The sequence below is a fragment of the Dermacentor albipictus genome, chromosome 9 (assembly GCF_038994185.2).
Source record: "Dermacentor albipictus isolate Rhodes 1998 colony chromosome 9, USDA_Dalb.pri_finalv2, whole genome shotgun sequence".
NCBI lineage: Eukaryota > Metazoa > Arthropoda > Arachnida > Ixodida > Ixodidae > Dermacentor > Dermacentor albipictus.
In genome coordinates this window covers 128,276,513-128,299,920 of record NC_091829.1, presented here as the reverse complement: position 1 = coordinate 128,299,920, position 23,408 = coordinate 128,276,513, and the positions used below count along the sequence as shown (strand labels likewise).

The 23,408-nt window shown below is 44.8% G+C and overlaps 1 protein-coding gene across 5 annotated transcripts in view; it reads right to left on the bottom strand.

Moving 5' to 3' along the window:
* The window catches only part of LOC135918847 (glutathione hydrolase 1 proenzyme-like), a 607,262-nt gene that overhangs the window by 498,268 nt on the left and 85,586 nt on the right, over nt 1-23,408 (bottom strand). The window contains exon 1 of one of the 5 annotated variants that reach the window (XM_070525369.1): nt 4,466-4,530. The exons of the other annotated variants lie outside the window; for them this stretch is intronic. The gene's annotated coding sequence lies outside the window, so the exon portion shown is untranslated. Of the gene's footprint in view, nt 1-4,465; nt 4,531-23,408 lie in introns of those variants that run through there. 5 annotated transcript variants of the gene reach the window in all.

Below are 23,408 nucleotides of genomic sequence, written 5' to 3'. Positions count from 1 at the left end.
ATCGAGGCCACTTGAGGCTGCGACGACGGGAAGATCTTCTGAAGCTCCTCTCGTACGACTGCCCTGATAGCCTCGCGCAGGTCGTCGGATGCCAGTGATTGAACTCCAGCATGGTTTGTAGAGTTGGTGCGGCATTCGAATTGCCGGTTTCGCATCTCGAGTGTCTTCTCGATGCTAGTGGCCTCGCGAAGAAACTCGTCAACGGTCTTCGGTGGGCTTCGTACCATTCCGGCAAAAAGTTCCTCCTTCACACCACGCATCAGCAGGCGGACTTTCTTCTCCTCGGGCATTTCAGGGTCGGCGTGGCGGAAGAGACGGCTCATTTCTTCCGTGTAGATCGCGGTCGTTTCATTAGGTAGCTGCACCCGGGTTTCTAATAGCGCTTTGGCTCGTTCTCGGCGTACGACGCTAGTGAATGTCTGCAGGAAGCCGCTTCGGAAAAGTTCCCAGGTCCTTAAGGTGGCTTCTCGGTTCTCGAACCACGCTCTGGCCGCGTCTTCCAAAGCGAAGAAGACATATCGCAGTTTCAGAAGAACTTCAGTTTGGCCTAGTTGGTATTTACTGCAAATCATATTGACCGCAAAAAAGACGGGGACATAGGAAGAAAACACATAAACAGCACAGGCGGTAACGAGGTAACTGATGAGGGATTCCCTCATCAGTGCTGTTTATGTGTTTATGTGCTGTTTATGTGTTTTCTTCCTATGAGGGATTCCCTCATCAGTTACATCGTTGCCGCCTGTGCTGTTTATGTGTTTTCTTCCTATGTCCCCGTCTTTTTTGCGGTCAATATGATATCGCAGTTTGTCGTCGTGGTTCCAGTTGTTAATGGTAGCGACTCTCTCGTACGTCTCAAGCCAGCTTTCCGGGTCCTCGAAAGTTGAACCGCGAAACGTCGGAGGCTCCCTGGGCTGCGGCAGCACGATGGGTGACGCTGGGGCTGCCATTGGGGTGGACGTGGTGGCCATCTTAGTCGTCTCAGGCAAAAGTCCGTGCTCCGGGGTCAGTCCTTGCAGCCTGCGGCTACCTCGCTGGTTCTTGGCGACGTTGGTGTCTTCCGAGTGAGGGCTTGGGTCACGGCTTTGTGGGAGCGTCCGGTACGTGAACGCAAAGCACCTCCGCCAGATGTCACATGGTCGTGACGTCAAAGAACACAGTAGAAATACTGCGAAAGGCAAAAACTAGCTTTTATTGGGCGAACCTGTGCCCACAAAACAGGCTACACTTAAAGCCCAACGAGAGCGGCGAACACAGTCGGCGATCGTCGTAAATCTGATCAGTGGGTCAAGCGCGTCGGCTTTTGTAGAGCAGTCGTCGAATGTTCCAGACTAATCGTTCGGACCCACGTGCCTTCCACAAAGTTCTACACCATTCGCGTTACGCGATGAAATCAGATAACACAAGGTTGGACGACAACGGACAGCCGGGTAGAAGCATCGATAACTTTCCAGAAACGTCGGATACATGCAGGCGCGTCCCTCGCTGTGCGATTACAGTTGTTGCGCGGCGAAACGTGGTCGTCCGATAAAGTAAGGACACGTGTCAATATACGTTTATTCTGGCGAAGATAGGTTCTAATTTGAATTCGTGGTCTAGTTGAGAAAATATTCGGTGGGCCGGTTTGAAAAGTACAGATAGATGGGATACGTTGCGATACGTTTCCTGAAAGCGAGAGACAAGTGACATTGCTCTTCTTGGTTGCATTAAGGCAAGTTTAGGGACATTTTTTCTGTAATGTTAGATGTTTGAGAGTAATTCTTCGTTATGGAAATGGGCATTTTTCTTTTGAAGAAATTCGATTTTTTTGATGAGGTATGGCTGGTGAGGGCTCCGTGTTTTTGAATCAGTGATGTTAGATGTCCGAGAGTAATTCTTTGTTATGAAATGGGCATTCTTTTTCTGAAGAAATTCGAGTTTATTGTTGAGGTATGGCTGGTGAGGGCTCCATATTTCTGACGCCTAATAAAGTTTAGGGCAGACTAATGTGTTGTAAGCTAAACATTTTGTATTAGAGCTGGTGAAATGCAATGATGCCATATCAATTGGAGTGTTGTGAATACAGTGATAGTTATAATGTCAATATACAAGTTCCATGATAAATCAGAGGCTAAATGCAAACATAGTTGGTTACATGTTAAACTCGTTTTCTATTTAGTGTGTAGTGATGCCTTATTGGGCTCAAATTTCTAGTGAAAAAAAAACGGTTTACGTTTTTTTTTCACGTTGGCTTCCGTCTGCCAGTCCTGGCACCATTTTTTAAACCTGTTTAAGTAGTTCTGCAAGTTATTAGCGTCTTCAGTGTTAGTCACCTTTCTATGTATCACGCAGTCAAACGCGAATAACCTCACGATGGACGTGAGAAATTAACGATATCATGAAATTAACGATATCCTTAATGTAAAATTAGAAATAGAATCGGTCCAAGCACAGACCCTTGCAGCACTATTGATATCACGCGTGCTAATGGGGAATTATTCTCGTTAACTACAATGGTTTGATAACGGGTCATTAGGAACTAAGTTATCCAATTCATTACGTTAGTACTTAAGTTAGGACTGGTGAGCGTTTTTATTAGCAGAGTGTGTAGGACCTTGTCGAAAGCTCTTCTAAAATCCACAAAAACGGCGTCAGTTTCGCACATATTGTGTACAGCAATGTGAATATCGGTATTTAACTCAAATAATTGCGTTCCACAATATCGACCGCGCAGGAAGCCATGCTGCTTAGAAGAAAAAAAGATGTTATTTTCCCCGAAGTAATTCACGAAGGCAGTTTGCTGCCAATACTATTGGGCGAGATTGGCCTGTAGTTAGACGGGTTAGAGCGGTCAACCAATTCAAACATAGGGATGACGTGGGCTACTTTCCAGTTGTCGGGCACACCGCCTGTGGCGTGGGATTGTTGAAACACAGCACTTAACATACGACACCCTTGTGGCTTTGCTATCTCAAGAGGAAGGTTTAGCTCGGGCTCAACTCCGACGCGACCCAGTCAAATACATGTAAAACTCAAAATCGCTTTTCCGAGATAACCCCGGGAACGATTTTAATGAAATTTGTTATATTTGAGAGAAAAGGCTAAATTATAGTGACTATTAGAAGCCGAATTTCTATTTAGGGTCAGAATCTTGCTAAAAGAATTTTTATATCTTTGAAATTTTGAAAAGTGTAGAAGGATGAAGTTCACAAATTGCTCTACTTCAAGAGCACATATCACGCTTCTGTAAACGGCATCCATTTGACCATTCAATGTGGACAAATTGTGTATGTCAATTTATATCTTTAGTGAATTGGTTATTTTGCATACAAGGGTTCTGCAAAAGCTGTATTTCCATATTGCTAAATTTTTAAAGCTTCATGTGTAACATACCAATTTTCTCCACTTTAGATGTACTATTAGAAGCAATTCAGATAATTGTGATACGATTTTTTATTGCTGAGTTAGAGTTCTAAACGTGATAGTTTCGTTTTCTAAAAAAATTCGAATTGTGTTATTTCTCACAAAAACGGCGACAACCTAAACCAAGAATTCGAACACAGCAGTCACTAGGTTGAAATTATTTTTCTTATATGCAACAAACCTCATCAAAGTTGGCGCAGCGGTTGCCGAGAAAAACGAATTATCTCTTTGCATGTATTTAGATAGGAGCACCTGAGTTATAGCTTCCTCTGAAGTAGCTCATGGCATATATCGGTTGGCCGAGGTGCAGAACTCGCAGGAAGGCGACCAATGCACGTTTCGGTACCTTCAGGAGTGATATAATATATATATATATATATATATATATATATATATATATATATATATATATATATATATATATATATATATATATATATATATATATTGCATATGAGAAGTCAAACAAATACCAGGCAGAGTAGGTGATATTGGGATTTCATCAGTAAGGACAGAGCTAAATAAAGCACCGAATTCCAATACGGCGTCTGATAATCAACGAGGTGTTGCGTCTTTGGCTTTTTTGGGATTTGGGCGTTTTGGGGATATTTGGGATTTCAAATTGTAATTTGGATTGACAACTTTCCACGATTTTTCACTTTTGATGTTAGCATGTTTGGGATATCATTGTTCTAATTTTTTTGCCGTTTCAATTTAGGTGTTATGTAACTGCGTATGTTTACGGTAACGCTTCCAATCATCCTCAAACGCCTTCAGTTTTGCTCGCGAGTATATTAGTTTCTTTTTATTAATGCGACATTTTACATGAGTCTTGAACTCTGTGCTTTGTGTTGATGCTGCTGTACTGATCTTAGGTATGTAATTTTCTTTTAGTGAGATAAGTTTGTCGAGGATACGCATTCAGTTTTATTTGTATCGCGATTGATAAGAGAGCTTAAGAAATAAATGTGATTCATAAGGTATAAATGCTCACCAGAAAAATCTGAGCTCTTTTTCTACAACCCGACAAGGTCGGAAAAATACTAAGAATAAACCTAATACTAACATTTATGTTGGAAATGAGGAAATGCCCATGGTCGAACGCATTTGAATTCTGCGACTCCAATTAACCTGAAAACGGGCATAATAGAAAAATGATTAGTATACTTGAAAACAGTGTACAACAAGTTATGCACCTAATTAAAACAATTGCTAATCAGCACTATGGCATAAAGGACAAGGCTGTCACAGGCTGTACCTCAGAGTAAGAGTCGCCGAGTAAGAAAAGATCATTAGGAGAGCTTTTAAACAGGCAACCTAACTTGCGACATATACCTCTAATGAGATAAATACCTCACTATACTTTAGAAGAGCTTATAGAAGCTCACAAAATAGCAGAACACCAGCCGTGGTTGCTCAGTGGCTATGATGTTGGGCTGCTGAGCACGAGGTCGCAGGATCCAATTCCGGCCCCGGCGGCCGCATTTCAATAGAGGCGAAATGTGAAAACCCCGTGTACTTAGATTTAGGTGCACGTTGGTGCTTATTAGTTCAAACTCATGAAAAGAATCGCCTACAGCGTCGGTTATTGCAAAATCATCAGCGCGGTTAAAGTCAGGAAATGTGCGTTAGATATGGTGGGATTGAGAATGAAAAACACAAATCAATATGGCTCCAAAAAAGGATATCCCTTAATACATAAGGAAATGTATGTCAATCCAACTATTACAAAAAACATGCATCCTGAACATCATCAGAAAAGGAAAGCAGAAAGAGCCTAAGAACTGTAAAGATTCCGACCAAACCGCCTATGTAGACACGGCCAAGCAGGAGGAAATGACAACATTACTGTAACAGTGGCGCACTGCAAAGAGAGTGATCAGGTCAGTGGTTTGGTAAGAATATTCATCGCAGAAGAGATGGGAGGAAGCAGCCATTGCTCTAGCAATAACATCCACCTCAACTACACTAATCGTCAGCAACTAGCAGACGATTGTGAGAAACTTTCGCATGAGGGCGCATAAAAAAAGTAATAAGAATATTGGCTGCATACAAAGACCAAAGACGTATAGGTATATCCTGGGCACCCGCTCCTTTCTCTTTACCGGCAATGAGGCTGTACACGAGATGGCTAGGGGACTAGCAGAACGAGCTTCTGCGTAGACTACGTCGAAGGGGAAGGAAGATTAGAGATTTTAAAAGATGACAGGACTAAGCAGGAGAATTTACCTTTCAGCACACGGAAGAAGAAGAGCCGAGGAGTGCAGACGTGGAAGTATCAGCTCCCTTTTTTTCCACGCTCCGTCGCCAAATTTGAGAGAAAAACGGCGAATCGACTGACACCAAGATTGGAGGTGGGACTTTTTCTGCTCCTACACGCCGACTTAAGCTTAGCGGAGCGGAGCTTAGTGAAGAGTAGGGCCTTTGTTGGGCCCAGTAAGCCTACGTGCCGGCAGGCATGGCTGATACAAACAAGGAAAATGAAGGTTTTACTGGAAATGAAGGAAACGTTGCTCAGGACAACATCAGTTGGCAAGTAGCAACTGGCCGAAGATCACGAGCTGCCACAAAGGCTGTGAATGAGGAGAGCGCATTGCCACGTAATCAGTGAGAGCATGGCGTCTAGGGAACCATCGTCAGTGGAATGGTTAAGAGTAGGGTTATCAAAGCTTCGAGGCTGCCTGAGGGGCATAGAAATATCATCACACGACCTCGAGAATGGCTCAATTTGAACAAGGTGAGCACCATCACGATTGCTTCCGCTGTCATTGAGGCGGCAGGCTTAACGGAAGAGGAGGCCCGTGAATGTTGTCTGGCCAAACTTCACTCAAAATATCATCGTAGTCAGCCCGAACATGCGGTGAAGTACGTTATAATCAAGTTCCTCAAAATAATGGAAGCGGAATACCAGGTAAATGCATACGAAGCGGCACCACATGCCTCGTGCAATGGAGTCGTCCGAAGAGTGGACAGTAGAAAATCGCAAGCCATGATAACAAGAAATATCGTGCATGACTTGCACCCGCTTGCGCTGGCTGCCAAGCCCATCAAGACGTCGTGATCAGTCAATGTACTTTTCGATGGACTCAAAGTGCCCAATTTTGTCAGATATGGATCCATAGTAGTGAGATACTACCCTTACAGGAAGCAATTCGTCGTCTGCTTCGCCTGCGGAAGGGAGGGTCGGGCACCACACTGATGTGTGTCCGACACCTGACTTTGTTCTGTGCAGGGGATGTGGAACTCGAAACCCAGGAGATGAACATGTGTGTGTACCTAAGTTTAAAATTTGTGAAGGCGATCAACCTACCGGGGACAAGTTTTGCAAGGAAGGATTCGAAATCCCTTACGTCGTTTGACTCCGTCGAAGAGAGCGCAACAGGACTAGATCGTCAACAAGAGCGCAGTTGGAGGCACAACAGCTGGTGCCCAACAATCGCCCCGAGTACAGGGAGCACTCACACTCAAGGAGTCGCACCAGATCCAGTTATTGTTCACTATTCAGGGAGAGAAGCGGCTGCAAGTTAAGGAAAGCGCAGGTCCGATTCGTGCAAAGGGGCTCAACACATGCAGAGAAGAACACGCCAGGAACCACCTGGGCTGAAAAAGTGGAAGGTATGGCGAGAGTTTCTGGGGACGTCTCGGTGGCTGTGGCTGGACTTAAAGTAACTTCTTTAAGAAAGGCTAACGAAGAAGTGACCAGGCAGTTAGTAGAACTTCGCAAAAAAGAGCAGTTGAGCCCTGCCACAGTAGAGATAGACCTATAAGCAAAAGCAGTGACCCAGGGGAATCCATCTCCCCTGCCGCTGGAGAGGGCGGTGAGCTCCGAGGATTATTCAGTCTTTTCAGCCCTCAGTGAAATAAAAGAGGCAAAACAGCGATAAGAAAGACAGTGGACACGAGTAACCCTAAAGTGGACAAATTGGGAAAATAGAGGCTAACGGTGAAGAAAATACTTAGGAAGATTAAGGCGTGAGGGGATGACAACGATAAGTATCTTCCGTCAGAGGCAGATAGTATAAAGTCCATTCCTGGATGGCCCGGGGCCACCACACAGAGGAAAACAGCGGGTAGTAAAAGCAGAGCCTCACCTAACAACAATGGACAGTAATGATGGATTTAACGTGTGGCAATTGAATTGTCGCGGGTTCCAACACAAGAAAGCAGCACTGCGGCTGGTGATCAGGTCATCTGATGCCACGCTAAAGGTAATTATGCTGCAGGAAACCTTAGCGGACGAAATTATGCTTACTGGGTACAAAGCGATATGTAGAGGCGAAAAATGGGGAGGGGGTTGGCGACCCTCATTGACAAAAAGTTGCCACACATTCAGCATGATATTCATCTAAGACATTACAGGTTTCAATTTATTCTAGTTTAGATAATACTTGAAAGGAACAGAGGCAAGGCGCAAAGGATTTCCTTCTTGAATGTTTACATTACTCCTAATGCCATGAGACAGGGGTTTAGAACACTCTTCAACAAGTTGCTTTTGGTTGCAAACAACTCCCCGCTCATTATTGGAGGTGACTTTAATACTCTATATAACACATGGGGACACACTTGGAACACAAAGAAGGGAGAGGTGTTATAGAGTCTCGCCATGGATCTGGGGTGATGCTCGATTACTGATCCGGCGTATCCCACCCATTCTGGCACGTCCACCAGCAGGGACTCCACAATAAACAATTCAAGAGGAGCCAATTTAGAAAATTCAAACACGGATCTTGGCAGTGATTATTACATCATACACATAACGATACGCATACCGAGACAGGAAACTAGAATCTTCAAGTTCACTGACTGGGATCAGCTCAGAAAAATCAGGGAAGGCAGAAGCAAAGCGGGGCCTTTAGATGCCGAGCAGGAGCCCCTTCAGACATAGATGATCCAGGTCAGAAAGGACGTCAAAAAGGCCACTATAGAAATCAAGACAGAGGAAAATATTGAGGCTATGGACAGCAGGCTGGCGCATCTCACTGAGGCCAAACAGGCTATATTACAGAGATAGAAAGCGCAGACGCAACATTAGGCTAAGGAAAAAAATATGCGCAATTAAACAGAGAAATCGATGATCACTCGAAGACTTTCGTGAAGCAACAGTGGGATCAGCTTTGTAACTCGGATGATGGTAGACTCAGAAACGTGGAGGTAGCTGAAACCTCCCCAAGCACATGCTCAACGAGAATGAAGCAAGGACAAGCAAGAGAAGAGCTAAAGCTAAGTTGGATCCTCAGGAAAGGCAGGATAAAACCCAGGGGAAGATAATGGATAGACTCGCAGCTAAATATCTCCCAGTCAAACAACCAAACGAAAGAGATGAAAGCCCCAATTATACGGGAGGCATATGTGAAGAACTTGACCACGGCTTCACTGGGAGTGAAGTGAGGGCGGCTCTTCACAGTCTTAATGGTAGATGGGCGGCTGGACCTGACGGAATAACCAACAAGATATTAAGAAATCTAGATGATGAATCAATATTTTATCTAACTGAACACTTCAATGAATGTTGGAGAAAAGGGGTTTACTCAGAGGAATGGAGGGTGGCCAGTACTATCCTCGTACCAAAGCCAGGCAAAACAGCTCACTCTAGACAACCTCCGTTCTATTTCCTTAACGTCAAATCTAGGCAAAGCTACGGAACATGTCATCCTAAACCGACTCACGAAATACGTTAAGCAGAACGAGATCCTCCCATACAACTTGATCGGGTTTTGTCCAGGGCTGTCAACTCAGGATGCTATGCTGCTGATCAAACATCAACTTAAACAGGCCAGCCCAGCGCATACGAAAGCTCTTTTGTGATTGGATGTGGAAAAAGCTTTTTATCGTATAAAGCATAAGGCAATACTTGACGTTCTCTCGGAGATGGGTCTAGGTAGGAGACTCTTTAACATAATTAAGGACTTTCTTAGAAATAGAACTGCACAGCTCATGCTGGGTGAGCTTAAATCCGAAGCTATGAATTTGGGAAATAGGGGCACTCCACAACGGGCTGTGCTCTCACCCATGCTATTCAATTGAGCAATGTCCAAGGTTGCAGGAAATCCGGAGAAAATTTAGGGTATACATTATGTGGCATATGCCGACGACATAACCATATGGGGTGCCAAGGGTAATGTAGCACAGACAGAGACCAGATTAGAGAAAGTGTATATGTTGGAGCTAACACACTGAAAGGCATGAGGTGGAAATGCTCGGCAGTCCAATCAGAACTTTTGTTCATTAAACATCGCAGAAGAGGTCGTAAATCAAAAGGTTACATTCCAGAATATGTGCCAAGAGTGTTTTTATACACTTCTGAATGATTCGCTATCAGGCTAGTTGAATAAATCAAGGTTCTTCGTTATCACCTAGAAGTAAACAATGCTAACTGTAGGATACTACAAGATATCTAGAGTAAAGCAGATGAAATCATTAGATTAATAAGGAGAATTACCAAGAGACACAGAGGCTTAGGAGAAGTTAGCGCTATGAGGCTTACATGCATTTGCTCTCTATTACTTGAATTATGTGGCAGCATTATTCAAATAGAAGCAGGCAGAGCTTAACAAGCTTAATTTGGTGCTCAAGAAGCTTGTTAATGTAGCCCTTGCGATACCGAGTAAGGCCGCAACCAGCAAACACATGAGTCTCGGAGTGCACAACACAATGGAAGAAAGTGCGGACGCTCAACAGCTAGCGCAACACGAAAGATTGACAAAAACACAAGCTGGCAGGAACATTACACATGCAATATGTGTAGAACTCAATAGATCAAGGAGCCCAATAAAGGCTGAAATGGAATTAAGGACTGGAGTTAGAAATAAGGTCAGAACCAACCCTCTCCAAAAAACATGAATACAGAATATAATCTTAAAAGGAGGAACGCAAGAAATAAATCACTCTTGCACGACATAGAGCAGCAGAACGAACTGGCAGATAAAGTTGATGCTGCCTGGCTGAGAAGTAAAGGGTATGCGGCCATTGTATATAATTATCAAAGGAAAGTGCATGACGCTATCACTGTTTTCACCAAGGACTCAATCGTGGCGCAACAAGCGCCGATCGCTCTAGCCATCAGTAGCAATAAGTGGGCCTGCATATACAGTGATTCAAAATCCACTATAAAGCGTTTTGATAAAGGCTACGTTGCTGGAGTTGCAGCTACACTTTTTGAAATCATTGGGATTATGAGAACTGAAATCGGATGGTTTCCTGTGAATATGGGGAATGTAGACGAGACTCGGGTAAACCTCAATGAGGTTGCTCATGACTTGGCACGAGGACATGCTAAACGTGACAGTCACAACAGAGCCGTTCACACGTGTACTTGCCTATATTTATCAGGTGACCACGGTTCAGCACCTAACAAATATCACATAGCGCAGGACGCGCCAGCACGTATCGGAAGTCTCTGGAATGTTATCGATGGTTCCATCCGCTGTCTGTGATCGAACGTTGTGTACAACCCAATGGCAGCCCCAGCGTCGCCCATCGTGCTGCAGCAGCCAGGGCAGCCTCCGACGTTCCGCGGTTTAATGTTCGACGACCCGAAAAGCTGGCTTGAGACGTATGAGAGAGTCGCAACATTCAACAGCTGGAACAGCGACGACAAACTGCGACATGTCTTCTTGGCATTGGAAGAAGTTTCCAGAACCTGGCTCGAGAACCGAGAAGCCACCTTAACGACCTCGGACCTGTTCCGAAGTGGCTTCCTGCAGACAGTCGCAAGCTTCGTATGGCGAGATCGAGCCCAATAGCTATTAGAAACCCGGGTGCCGCAACCGAGTAAGACAACAGCGTTTCTCACGGAGGAAATGAGACGTCTATTCCGCCACGCCGACTCTGAAATGCGCGAGGAGAAGAAAGTCCGCCTGCTCAAGCGTGGTTTGAAGGAAGAACTTTTTGCCGGAATGGTACAAAGCCCATCATAGATCGTCGACGAGTTTCTTCGCGAGGCCACTAGCATTGATAAGACACTCGAGATGCGAAACAGGCAATGCGACCGCCGCACGAAGTGTAAAAACTACGCCGGAGTTCAATCATTGGTCACCGAGGATCTACGTGGGACTATCAGAACGGCCGTACGGGAGGAGCTGCAGAAATTCTACCCGAGGTCACAGTCCCAAGTGGACTCAATCACTGAAATCGTCAGAGAAGATGTTCAGCGATCGCTTGCAGTCCCTGAGGTGCAACCACGATCACCGCAACTTCAGCCGGAAACGACGAACTACGCCGCCGTCGCACGTCGTCAAGGTCCTCCTCCGCGACTACGCCAGGGCCCTATAACGCCGAAATTGCGTCGTCCACCGCCGCCGCCGCCGCCAGCACGCCCACCCGTCAGCCAGCGCAGCCACGCGAGGAAGACGGACATCTGGTGAGCCCGCGATGACCGCCCGCTCTGTTACCACTAGGGTGAAGCCGGCCATGCGTACCACCGATGCCCATACCGTGACCGGGGATTGCGAGGGACCCCCGTCAACGCACCGCGCCCTCGGGAAGCTGAACACCCTCGTGACATCACCGACTACCTCGACGCGACTCAGTGGAGCCTTCGACGACCATCCTATTCGCCGTCACCAGGCCGCTACCTGTTGCCGCAGCACCATCCATACACTGGCCCAGCAAGCGGCCGCTCTGCGAGCCCACATCCGGAAAACTAAAAGCAGCAACCGATGGAGGTGCGGTTGTTCTTCGTCGAACTGACGAAGATCCTTCGCCGCCGACGAAGACGACGAAGACACCATCTCGACGACATAAAGACAAGCCTCCGTCCCGAAGATGCCAGGAAGCCGAGCCTACGGCGATGAAAGAAGACCTGACGACGCCACGTACCAGCCACAGGTCAACGCGACGCAGCCGTGGTCCGACGCCAAGGCTTAACTGTAACGCAAGGCAAAAAACCACCGACCTCGACGTTCTTCTCGATGGCCACGCAGTCACCGCCTTAGTGGACACAGGAGTCGATTACTCCGTCATGAGTGGACCCATGAACGCCCAGTTGAAGAAAGATAGGAAGGACTCAACTTCGGACCGCTGCAGGAAACCTCATAATGCCGACTGGATTGTGCACAGCAAGAATTGCCATTCATGACCGGACGTACCCTGCCACCTTCGTTATCCTGCAACAGTGTTCACGAGACGTCATTCTCGCTATGGACTTCCTGAACGAACACGGTGCAATCTTCAATTTCAAGTCGAAGTCATTAATGCTGTCCGAATATCAAGCGATCAAGCCCTCAATATCAAGCCTCGTAGTCACCACGCCTTGAGTGTGCTCGAAGATGAAGTGAGCATCCCGCCTCCCTCCTGCATTGTTATTTCGGTTGGCACCGAAACACCCGCTGATGTAGAAAGCGTCATCGAAGGTGGCCAACGTCTACTGCTCGACCGCGAAATTTGCGTCGCAAGAGGGATCACTCGACTTCATGGAGGAAACACGAAAATGTTGCTGAGAAACTTCCACCAGGAGTTCAACCACATCGACAAGGGCACGACGATCGTATAAATCGAGCAAATTCTGAAAACAAGCAATGTGCTTTTCCTCTCAGATTCTGCCGCATCAACCCCGACGACCGTAGTTGCCGAACCAGACTTCGACATCCATTCCATTCCATTCCATTCCTTTATTTCAGCATTCAACATTACATGTACAAATGCTAGGACAGGAGCAAAAAAGCGGCTATATTAAGCGGCTTGACAAAGGCCCCTGCCCCTACAGTATTTGGCAGCAGACAGTTTGGGAACACTTTTTACGCAACAATACACGGGTACATAAAATATATCTTCAAGAACATGTCTAAGGGAATGATAACATGCGTTTTTGAAAACACACTATAACCAACATTTTTTTTTAACCAGCAATACATGCCTTCTCTTAACAGAAAAATACAGATTTATGTAACGTGGTGAAACAATACATTTTTCCAATTACATAACAATATATAAAAGCACTTTCACATACAAGACAAATACAAAAACAATTCTATACTTAAGTTACAACCAACAAAAGGAAATGAAAATACAACATACTCTAATCACATGCAGTCGCACGGCTAATGAAATATTCCTTCAAAATTCTACGTGAAACAGTCCTAAGATCTATGTTTTCTTTTTCAAGACTGTTCAGTAATACCGATATGCGGTACGGTAGTCTGTCCTTACCATGATTAGTTCGTGAAAAAGGTACGGCCCAAGTTTCTCGCTCCCGAATGTCGTAGTTGAGTTGATGAGGTTTGCTTAGATTGCAAAGACCAGTAAATCCCGAGTGGCCTCGTTTTACGCTTTCTTTATATTTCATAGCAAGATTAAATTGATAGTTGCAATGAAATGGAAGAACATGAAACTTAGAAAAGAATGTACTTGTATGACTGCCGTAAGAAATACAAGCAACGTGGCGCAATGCTTTTTTTTTGTAAAACAGATAATGTCTGAATATTTTTTTGTGACGTTGTCCCCCATACAAGAATACAATAATTTGCATGAGAAATAAATATGGTGTTATACAGCAATAGCCGTAATTTTAACGGAAGAACATCTCGAAGCCTACAAAGCGCACCGCACGCTTTTGCCATACTTGTTGCCACGCGTTCTACGTGTTTGTCCCAACTTAAATGCTGATCAAAAATCACTCCCAGTGTTTTCACATCCGCGGTGACGTCAATTCGTTCTGATCGATAGAATATATTTAGATTACGATTTACATTTTTTTGGGCGGGTGCAAAAAGAACAGCTTTGGTTTTTTTAGAGTTAATTTGTAAAGAAATTGCCTTGCTCCACCAATATAGTTTATCAAGGACGGTGTTTGCTAGTTGTGACAAGTCATCAGCATTGCATGATTGGAAGAAAAGACTGGTGTCATCTGCGTATATTATATAGTGTGGTAAGTTACTGATGTTTGGTAAATCATTTATATATATGTTAAACAATATAGGTCCTAATATGCTCCCTTGGGGAACACCAGCTTCTAAATTCAAGGGGTCTGAGTATTCTTCTGAGAGGTAAACGCATTGTTTCCTATGGGTTAAGTATGACTTTAGAATGTCCAGGGGCAATCCACGGAATCCGTAATGTTCGAGTTTTTTTAGTAGAGTAATATGATTGAGCCTGTCAAAGGCTTTGGAAAAATCGATAAATACGCCTAATGTTAATTTTTTTCCTTCATAGCCGTTCAAGATTAAATCCTTCTGTGTTAATAGAGCTAGTTCAGTCGATCGGCCCTTACGAAACCCAAATTGATGCGGAGATAATAACTGATATTTTTCACAAAACGACATAACCCTTTTACATATAACCTTCTCTAAGCCTTTTGATATGACAGGGAGCACTGACACCGGCCTATAATTTGACATGTCATTTCTGTCCCCTGATTTGAACAGAGCAGTAACCTTTGCCTGTTGCATTTTTCTAGGGAAAACACCAGTAGCCAAGCAAACATTGAATACGTGGGTGAAAGGGGGCACTAACAAGTCTATTGCAAATTTAATTGGTTTAATCTGGAGACCATCGATGTCACGTGCCTTACTGTTCTTTAAGGATATAAAAACCGAGTAAACCTCGTCCGGTGTCGTAGGCTCAAAAAACGCTGTATTTACACTAGGCGCACCCAAGTAATTGAGAGCATCTGTATTGTAAGCGCTAATAACTAAATTTGTAAAGTGTTCATTGAGACGATTTGCTAATTCTTTACCCTTTAGCTGCTTCCCATTCTCTGTAATCTCGAGCTCTTCATAACGACTTCTGTCGCGATTTAGGAGCTTATTAAGCGCACGCCAAACTAGGTCGCCTTTCGTATCAGCATTACTAAATAGCTTTTCCAGATACTCTTTTTTTGTATCTCGAAGAAACTTAGTTACGTAGTTTCTGTATTTCTTAAATGCAAAAAGATCATCAGGGCTTCTAGACTGCACAAAGTGAGAGTACAGTTGGTTTTTTTTACGAATTAGCTTTAAACACTCATTTGTTAACCAAGGTTTCCGTATCTTCCTAGATTTTTTTACCATTTTTAATTTAAAACAACTAGTGTATGCATTTTTAATGATATGCATGAGCGTATCATAGGCCGTATCAGCATCGTTACACTCGAATACTGGTGCCCAGTTTGCACTTCGAAGTTGGTTTCGAAAGTCAGTCATTGTTCGTGGATTTATTTCCTGCATGATGAAAGATTTACATTGGTTTCGGCTCGCTTTAAGTGAGCTATTTCGCTTAGAAAACATGTATATCGGCAAGTGATCACCTAGATCAGCGGCAATGATACCAGCATTGATATCTAGCATTGGGCTGTTCGTAATAAATAAGTCGATAAGGGATTCAGACAGGCACGTGACTCGAGTGGGTGTTTTTATCACGTTCGTACAACCAAAAGAATCAAGGAGTAAGATCAGATTGCGGGAAACTGTATTTGATTGCAGCAAGTTTATGTTAAAGTCACCGCCTATGTTTATGCACAGTCTATTCTGGTAAGCATAACACAGTAATTGTTCTAAAAAGACAAGAAATCTTTCACTATTACCATCAGGTGGTCGATACAAAACAGCGAAGATATAGGATCCACATTGTACCGTAAGCGCTTCGTAGTCTGGTGTGGTTTTTGAGAGATCTGCAATCAAGTCGCATGAAAGCCTTTCTGATACCATCTGCATCACACCTCCGCCTCGGCGGTTTGGTCTATTCAGAAAGAAACTTTGGTATCCGGGCAAGGAAATGACATCATCTTCCGAGTTGTACCATGTCTCACTTATCATTATTATGTCAAACCTGAACGTGAATTCGTTAAGAAATGCTTCTATCTGATCGTGTTTATTACGGGCAGACTGAACATTAAAATGCAAAAAGGCAAGAGAGTCGGCGTAACCAGGACGAACAAGGTTTCGTGGCGCGATCATAGCAAAATAAGGTGCAAAAAAGTGTTCGTTGCCAATCGCCGCTAGCAGATTTTAGCTAGGTCTGCCTCGCATGTAACTTTAACAACACTAGACTCTTCCGTTTTCCGCGCGAATACTTTTCCGTCCCTCACCCATACAAAGCGCCATTTCATTTCCTTTTTCTTTGCCACAGTCTTGCCAAGCAGTTGCTTTAGTTGAGGGCACAAATGCTCGTTCACGAAGACAGACTGCTTGGAAGAAAAACCAATGTCTTCTGCGGTGATCCTTGCTTTTCGCGCTTTTTTGATCACAGCATCACGTTTCGACCGACGATTGAAAGACACTACTATGTTCTTATCAGTATCAGAATTTCGCACAGGAACGCGATGGCAAGCATCAATATCTTGCTCAGATATCGGCACGCCAAGCACTTCCCCGACCTTCTGCAGAACGTTCCCAAGGTGCAAGTCTCCCTACAATTAAGCAACAACAGCTCATAAGTGGGCTCAGTTGTCAGTGGGCATGGGAAAAACGCTACAATGCGGCTGACAAATATCTTCCGCGTCTGCCTGTTCCAGCTCGTGACAGCATCCAGCCCAAGCACCGCTGCGGCGCCTAATCGGTGCTGCAATGGCGCTTTGCCACACGTGCTGCGCACTGAAAACCCAGCGCCAAGTGACGCATCCTCCGCCGACCCACGAGTTGCCACGCCAGCGCTAGTTCCTGTGACTCTCCCTGGATGGCCTACTGCATCACCATCGACATCAACGGCCCCGCTCTACTTAAACTACTGGCACCGTCCGCAGCAGTTCAGTGGGCATGGGAAAAACGCTACAATGCGGCTGACAAATATCTTCCGCTTCTGCCTATTCCAGGTTTGTTACACATCTTCTAAACGCTCAGATAACGCGTTCAGTGTCGTTTTCCCATGCCCACAGCTGCTTTTGAACCATGTGCATGAGTGTTTCTGCGTGATAAAAATGTTGCTGTCCGGGGATGTCGAGCTGAATCCCGGGCCGAATTCTAAGAAATCCGCGAAAGCATCAGGTGATGACAGTCCAGTTTTAACGCTGCTTCATGATCTTCGGCACCGTTCCGCCAACATTGAACAAGGACAGGCGCGCATAATTGATTCCCTGCAAAGCCGCACAGCAAATGAGAAGGAACTGAGTAAAAGCATTACAGAAATCTCCGCCCGCCTTAACGCTGTTGAAAATAAATTGCAGTTGCTCGACGCAGTTCGGGAGGACATGACCACAGTGAGCGAAAATGCTGAAAGAACACTAGCTCAAATGAGATACTAAAAATCCGTTTAAATGACCTTGAGGATAGGTCTCGCAGAAACAATATTGTGTTTTACAATGTTCCAGAGGGACCCAATGAAACATGGGCAGAATCCGAGGTAAAAATAAGAGGTATTGTTCAAAAAAACATGCCCTTCACCTTAGCCGAACTGGACATTGAACGCGCGCAGAGGATCGGTAAGGCCGTAACGGGGAAAAAGCGACCTATAATTGTGAAATTCACGCACTACAAAACTAAAGAACAGGTCATGGGCGCAAAAAGCAAGCTAAAGGAGTCCGATTTCTCGATTATTCAAGATTTTGCTCGGGACACCAGGCATGCACGGAAGAAGCTTGTTGAATTCGCGAAGCAAACTGAGCCCGGTGAACCATTTAGTCTTCGTTTTAACAAGCTTATTCTGAAGAAAAAATACTATATCTACTGCCCTATAACTGATGGCGTTCAAGAAAAAGATGAAAAACGTGTTGTACCTAACTCTGGCCCTTTGTCTCCTAGATAGCTCAACGAACATGAGCACCGACCTGCGCAGGCACCACATAACATCTCAGTTCTTTTTACTAATATACGCAGTGTCATTGGCAATCTTGATAGTTTATCTTGCAGGGCCGATACTACAGCAGCTGACATCATTGTACTAACAGAATCTTGGCTCAATGAAACTGTGCATAAAATTGAAATATTTTCAACGGAAAAGTGTCACCGTGTATTTCGCTGTGACCGTTGTTTTGGTCGCGGCGGTGGTGTATTAATCGCTGTGTCCGACAATCTAGAATGCTTTGAAGTTAGTGTTGATACTACACTGGAGTTGAAATGTGTACAGGTAGCAATTAACCATAAAGCTCTATTTTTTTGTGCATGCTACCGCGCACCATCTACGCCCGTCGGCTTTTCTAACGACCTTCATGATATTCTGAACATAATTCAAACAAAGTTTCCTGGTCGTCCTATTTTATTTTTGGTGATTTCAACTTCCCGAACATTAACTGGTCTAGCCCTGCAGTGGACGGTGACGGATCTTCCGAGTCGGCAAGTTTTTCAGCCCTCTGCTCCTTCTGCTCGCTAACACAAATGGTTACCCAGCCGACAACGACGACAGCTACCAGTTCTAACGTATTAGACCTTTTGCTAACGAGCACCCCAGATTTTGTTTCTGAGGTAAAATACTTGCCAGGCTTAAGTGATCATTGTTTGCTGCATATCACGTTGAATTTACCGTCGAATAAAACACCAAATAAAACGAAAACCATTTAAAATTATGCTAAAGCAAACTTTTCTTCAAATAATAATGGCCTCCGGTTTCTTCTCGACGATTTGGTCCTGGCATTTGCCGAACGATCTGTTAACGACAACTGGTGCATGTTTAAAGAAAAACTGCATGAATTAATCGAATTGCACGTCCCTCGTAAAATCATCACGACTAATCGAAGATCCCCATGGTTCACTCGTTCCTTAAAACGCCTCGGGAACAGAAAGAGGCGATTATATGTCAGGGCGAGGTCAGCCGGAAGATCGGAGCATTGGTCAGCTCTAAGAGCCGCAGTTGGCACTTATAAAAATCGTTCAAAGATGCTAAAGAACATTTCTTTGATGTCACACTGCCATCATTTCTTTTAACTGATACTAAAAAATTGTGGAACGTTGTTAATGGGTCAGATCAGCCATCAATCTCTCTCCTGGATTCTCAATCAAATCCCATCCCTAACATTGATAGTGCTAATGTACCTAACGATACTTTTGCTAATGCATTTTCTGTCCCTTTTAGCGCATCACCACCAGAATATACTCCCGCTATCATATTTCCTATGGATCCCATTCGTTTTGACTTTGAAGGTATTATAAGTATCATAGATCGTTTAAAGTTATCCTTTTCATGTGGTCCCAATAATAACAGCAGTTAAATCCTGAAAAACACTAAAGTATATTCTTCCATCATACTATCGAAAATATTTGAGCAATTCGTTCAAAGTTGTGACCTTCCAGACGACTGGAAATTGGCTAAGGTGGTTCCACTCCATAAATCAGGTGACAAGCACCTATCACTCAACTATCGGCCAGTATCACTAACCAGCATTCCTTGCAAGGTAATGGAACATGTCATCTTGTCATCCCTAGCAAACTTTCTTGAGTCATCATCCTTTTTTACTCATGCGCAGCATGGTTTTAGAAAACACTTTTCTTGTGAAACACAGCTAATAAATTTTAGAAATGATATTCACTTCATACTTCATTGTGACAGCGAGGTTGACTGCATCTATTTAGACTTTTCCAAAGCATTCGACAAAGTCTCTCACAGCTTGCTTCTTCACAAACTAAGTAAACTTAACATCGAGCAAAATGTACTACGATGGATTGAATTCTTTTTGTCTAACAGGTTCCAGTACGTGCATGCTAACGGCATTAACTCATCACCGGTATCTGTGACCTCAGGCATCCCACAAGGTTCTGTTATCGGTCCCTTGTTCTTTCTGGTATATATTAATGACTTGCCTAACAACGTAACATCCACAGTGCGACTTTTTGCAGATGACTGTGTAGTTTACCGGGAAATAAAAAATACTAATGACACCGCACTACTCCAGGAAGACTTAGCTACTATATCTAACTGGTGTTCACAATGGAAGATGACACTTAACGATACTAACTGCAAAGTAATGCGTTTATCGCGTCTCGTCGATCCATGCCCCGCTCCCTACGCTATTTGTTCTTCCCTGCTAACACCGGTAACATCTTACAAATACCCCGTTGTCATGATAACGTCCAACCTAGCTTGGAAGGCACATATAATTTATATCATCGCGCCCGTTAACCGCATGCTTGGATATCTAAAACGGAATTTTTCCTTAGCCCCGACACCTGTTAAACTTCTGTACAAATAGCTTGCCGCTCCAAATTAGAATATGCTAACTCAGTATGGGACCCTTTCATTAACTCTCTTATCGACACACTCAAAGCCGTACAGAACAAAGCAGCCCGTTTCATCCTTCCTAACTATGATCGTTTGTCCAGCGTCACAGAAATGAAAAACACATTGTCACTAACCCCTCTCGCAACGCGCAGAAAAATATCACGCCTGTGTCTGTTTCTTTAAAATATACCACATGAATTCCACCCTTACAGATACATTACTCACGCCGCCAACGTATGTTTCTTCCCGCTTACATCATCCATGCAAAGCTGGTGTTTCACAGTGCCGTACAACATCCTGCAGGAATTCTTTCATTCAAAAACATCGTTGGACTGGAACCAGCTACCATGGGATATTGTACTTTCGAAAGATTTTGATGAATTTAAGAAGAAATTATCAACACATTATTGCTTGCCATAGCTTTGGTTCCATTTCCATTTTTCTCGTTATCATACGCATCCATCTGTATTTTCCCCCCAGATTTTCTGTGTTCATGTTTGTGCTAATGGAGGCGTTTTGCAATTTTCAAATTTTTTCTGTGTGATTTAGCGTTTCTTGGAAATTGTATAATTTTGAACTCGCTTCATGTTCCGGGTTGTGAATTGTGTATTTGTTCCGGTATATATATGTTTTATATATATGCGTTGTCTCCTTTTGTACAAATTTATTGCAATGTGCGTACCACTCGCCTCAATAATGCCCTGTGGGCCATGAGGGTATCTGAAATAAATAAATAAATAAATAAATAAATCTACATCGACGATACAAAAAGTGCTCTTCGACGTCATCAAGGATTCGACAAACACCAGACGCAAAGCATCACAGAATAACCGAAGAGTGTGTCCGAGCACTCCGCCAGAGCCCTTATCGAAATTGTACGCAAGAACGTGAAGCTATAAGGCACCAAGTCGACGAAATGTTGCGCGATGACATCATTCAGCCGTCAAAAAGCCCGTGGGCATCTCCTGTAGTCTTGGCGAAGAAAAAGTACGGAACCCTACGTTCCTGCGTCGATTTTAGTCGTCTGAACAAGAACAAGAAGAAGGACGTATACCCTCTCCCACGGATAGACAACGCATTGGATCGGCTCTGCAACGCTAAATACTTCTCGTCGATGGAATACTTCTCGTCTGGCTATTGGCAAATAGAAGTCGACGAAAGAGATCGCGAAAACACCGGCTTCATCACCCCAGGTGGCCTCTACAAGTTCCAAGTTATGCCATTTGGACTCTGCTCGACACCTGCAACGTTCCAGCGCGTGATGGACGCGGTTTTAGCAGGATTGAAGTGGCAGACCTGTCTTGTTTACTTGGATAACGTCGCTGTCTTCGCCGGTAATTTGGACGATGACCTGGGGCGGCTTGCAACATTACTAGAGGCCATCAGGTCATCAGGGCTTACTCTGAAGCCGGAAAAGTGCCACTTCACTTACGTCGAGCTTCTCCTTCTAGGCCACGTCATCAGCAAATATGGAGTCCGCCCCGACCTGCAGGAGACAGCTGTCATCGCAAAGTTCCTGCAGCCCAGCGACAACAAGGCAGTGCGTAGATTCATTGGCATTTGTGCCTGCTATAGGCGCTTTGTCAAGGACTTTTCATACATCGCGCAGCCGCTAACACATCTAATCAAATGTGATGTGGAGTTCAAGTGGGAAACGCCGCAGGCCGATACATTTCAAGAACTCAAACGACGCATGCAGTCGCCGCCGGCACTTGCACACTTCGACGAGATTACCGATACCGAAATCTACAATGACACCTGTAGCCTAGGCCTCGGTGCCGTCCTAGTCCCGAGGAAAAACGGACTTGAACGGCTAATATATTGTGCTAGCTGGTTGCTGTCAGAAGCGGAAGGCAATTATTCTACGACTGAAAAGGAATGCCTCGTAATCTCTTGGGCTACAGAAAAATTGCGCCCTTGCCTATATGGGAGGCAATTCAAACTGGTCAGCGACCATCACGCGTTGTCTTGGCTAGCTATCTTAAAGGACCGTTCATGATGGCTGTCACGGTGGAGCCCAAGAGTACAAGAATGCGACATCACTGTGACATACAAGTCCGTACAAAAACACTCAGATGCCGATTGGCTATCACGCGCCCCCATTGACCCTGCGCCGCATGATGACGAGGATGACGACGCCTTCCTTGGAATAATAACCTCCGAAGACTTCGCTGAACAGTAACGAGCAAATCCGGAGCTAAAAGCCCTCGTCGAGTATTTGGAAGGGCACACCGATGTTGTCCCTAGGGCATTTGAGCGCGGATTGTCTCCGTTCAGGCTTCAAAAGAACCTACTCATGAAGAATAACTTCTCACCATTCCGCGCGAAATACCTTCTTTTTGTTCCGTCGGCGCTGCGTCCAGAAGTACTGAACGCCCTGCATGACGATCCGACCGCAGGGCACCTCGGTGTATCCCGGAGGCTATCGAGGATGCAAGAAAGTTATTACTGGCCGCACCTAACCGCCGATGTCACCCATTACATCGAGACATGCCGAGACTGTCAGGGACGCAAAACACTACTGACAAGGCCAGCGGGATTACTACAGACGATCAAGCCTCCTTATCGACCTTTTCAGCAGATCGTGATGGACTTGTTGGAACCGTTTCCGACATCAGCTTCCGGAAATAAGTGGATCATCCAGGCGACGCACTTTCTCACCCGCTTCGCTGAAACTAAAGCTCTACCGAAAGGCAGCGCAGCCCAAGTGGCGAAAATTTTCGCCCAGAACATCCTGCTGCGACATGGTGCTCCAAAAGTTCTCATCATCGACAGAGGAATGGCTTTTACAGCAGATTTCACCCAAGCCATTCTGCTATGCAGCCAGACAAACGACAGGAGGACAACTGCCTACCACACGCAGACGAATGGTCTCACGGAGCGCCTGAACAAGACGCTCGCCGACATGCTAGTAATGTACGTCGACGTCGAGCACAAGACGTGGGGTGCCG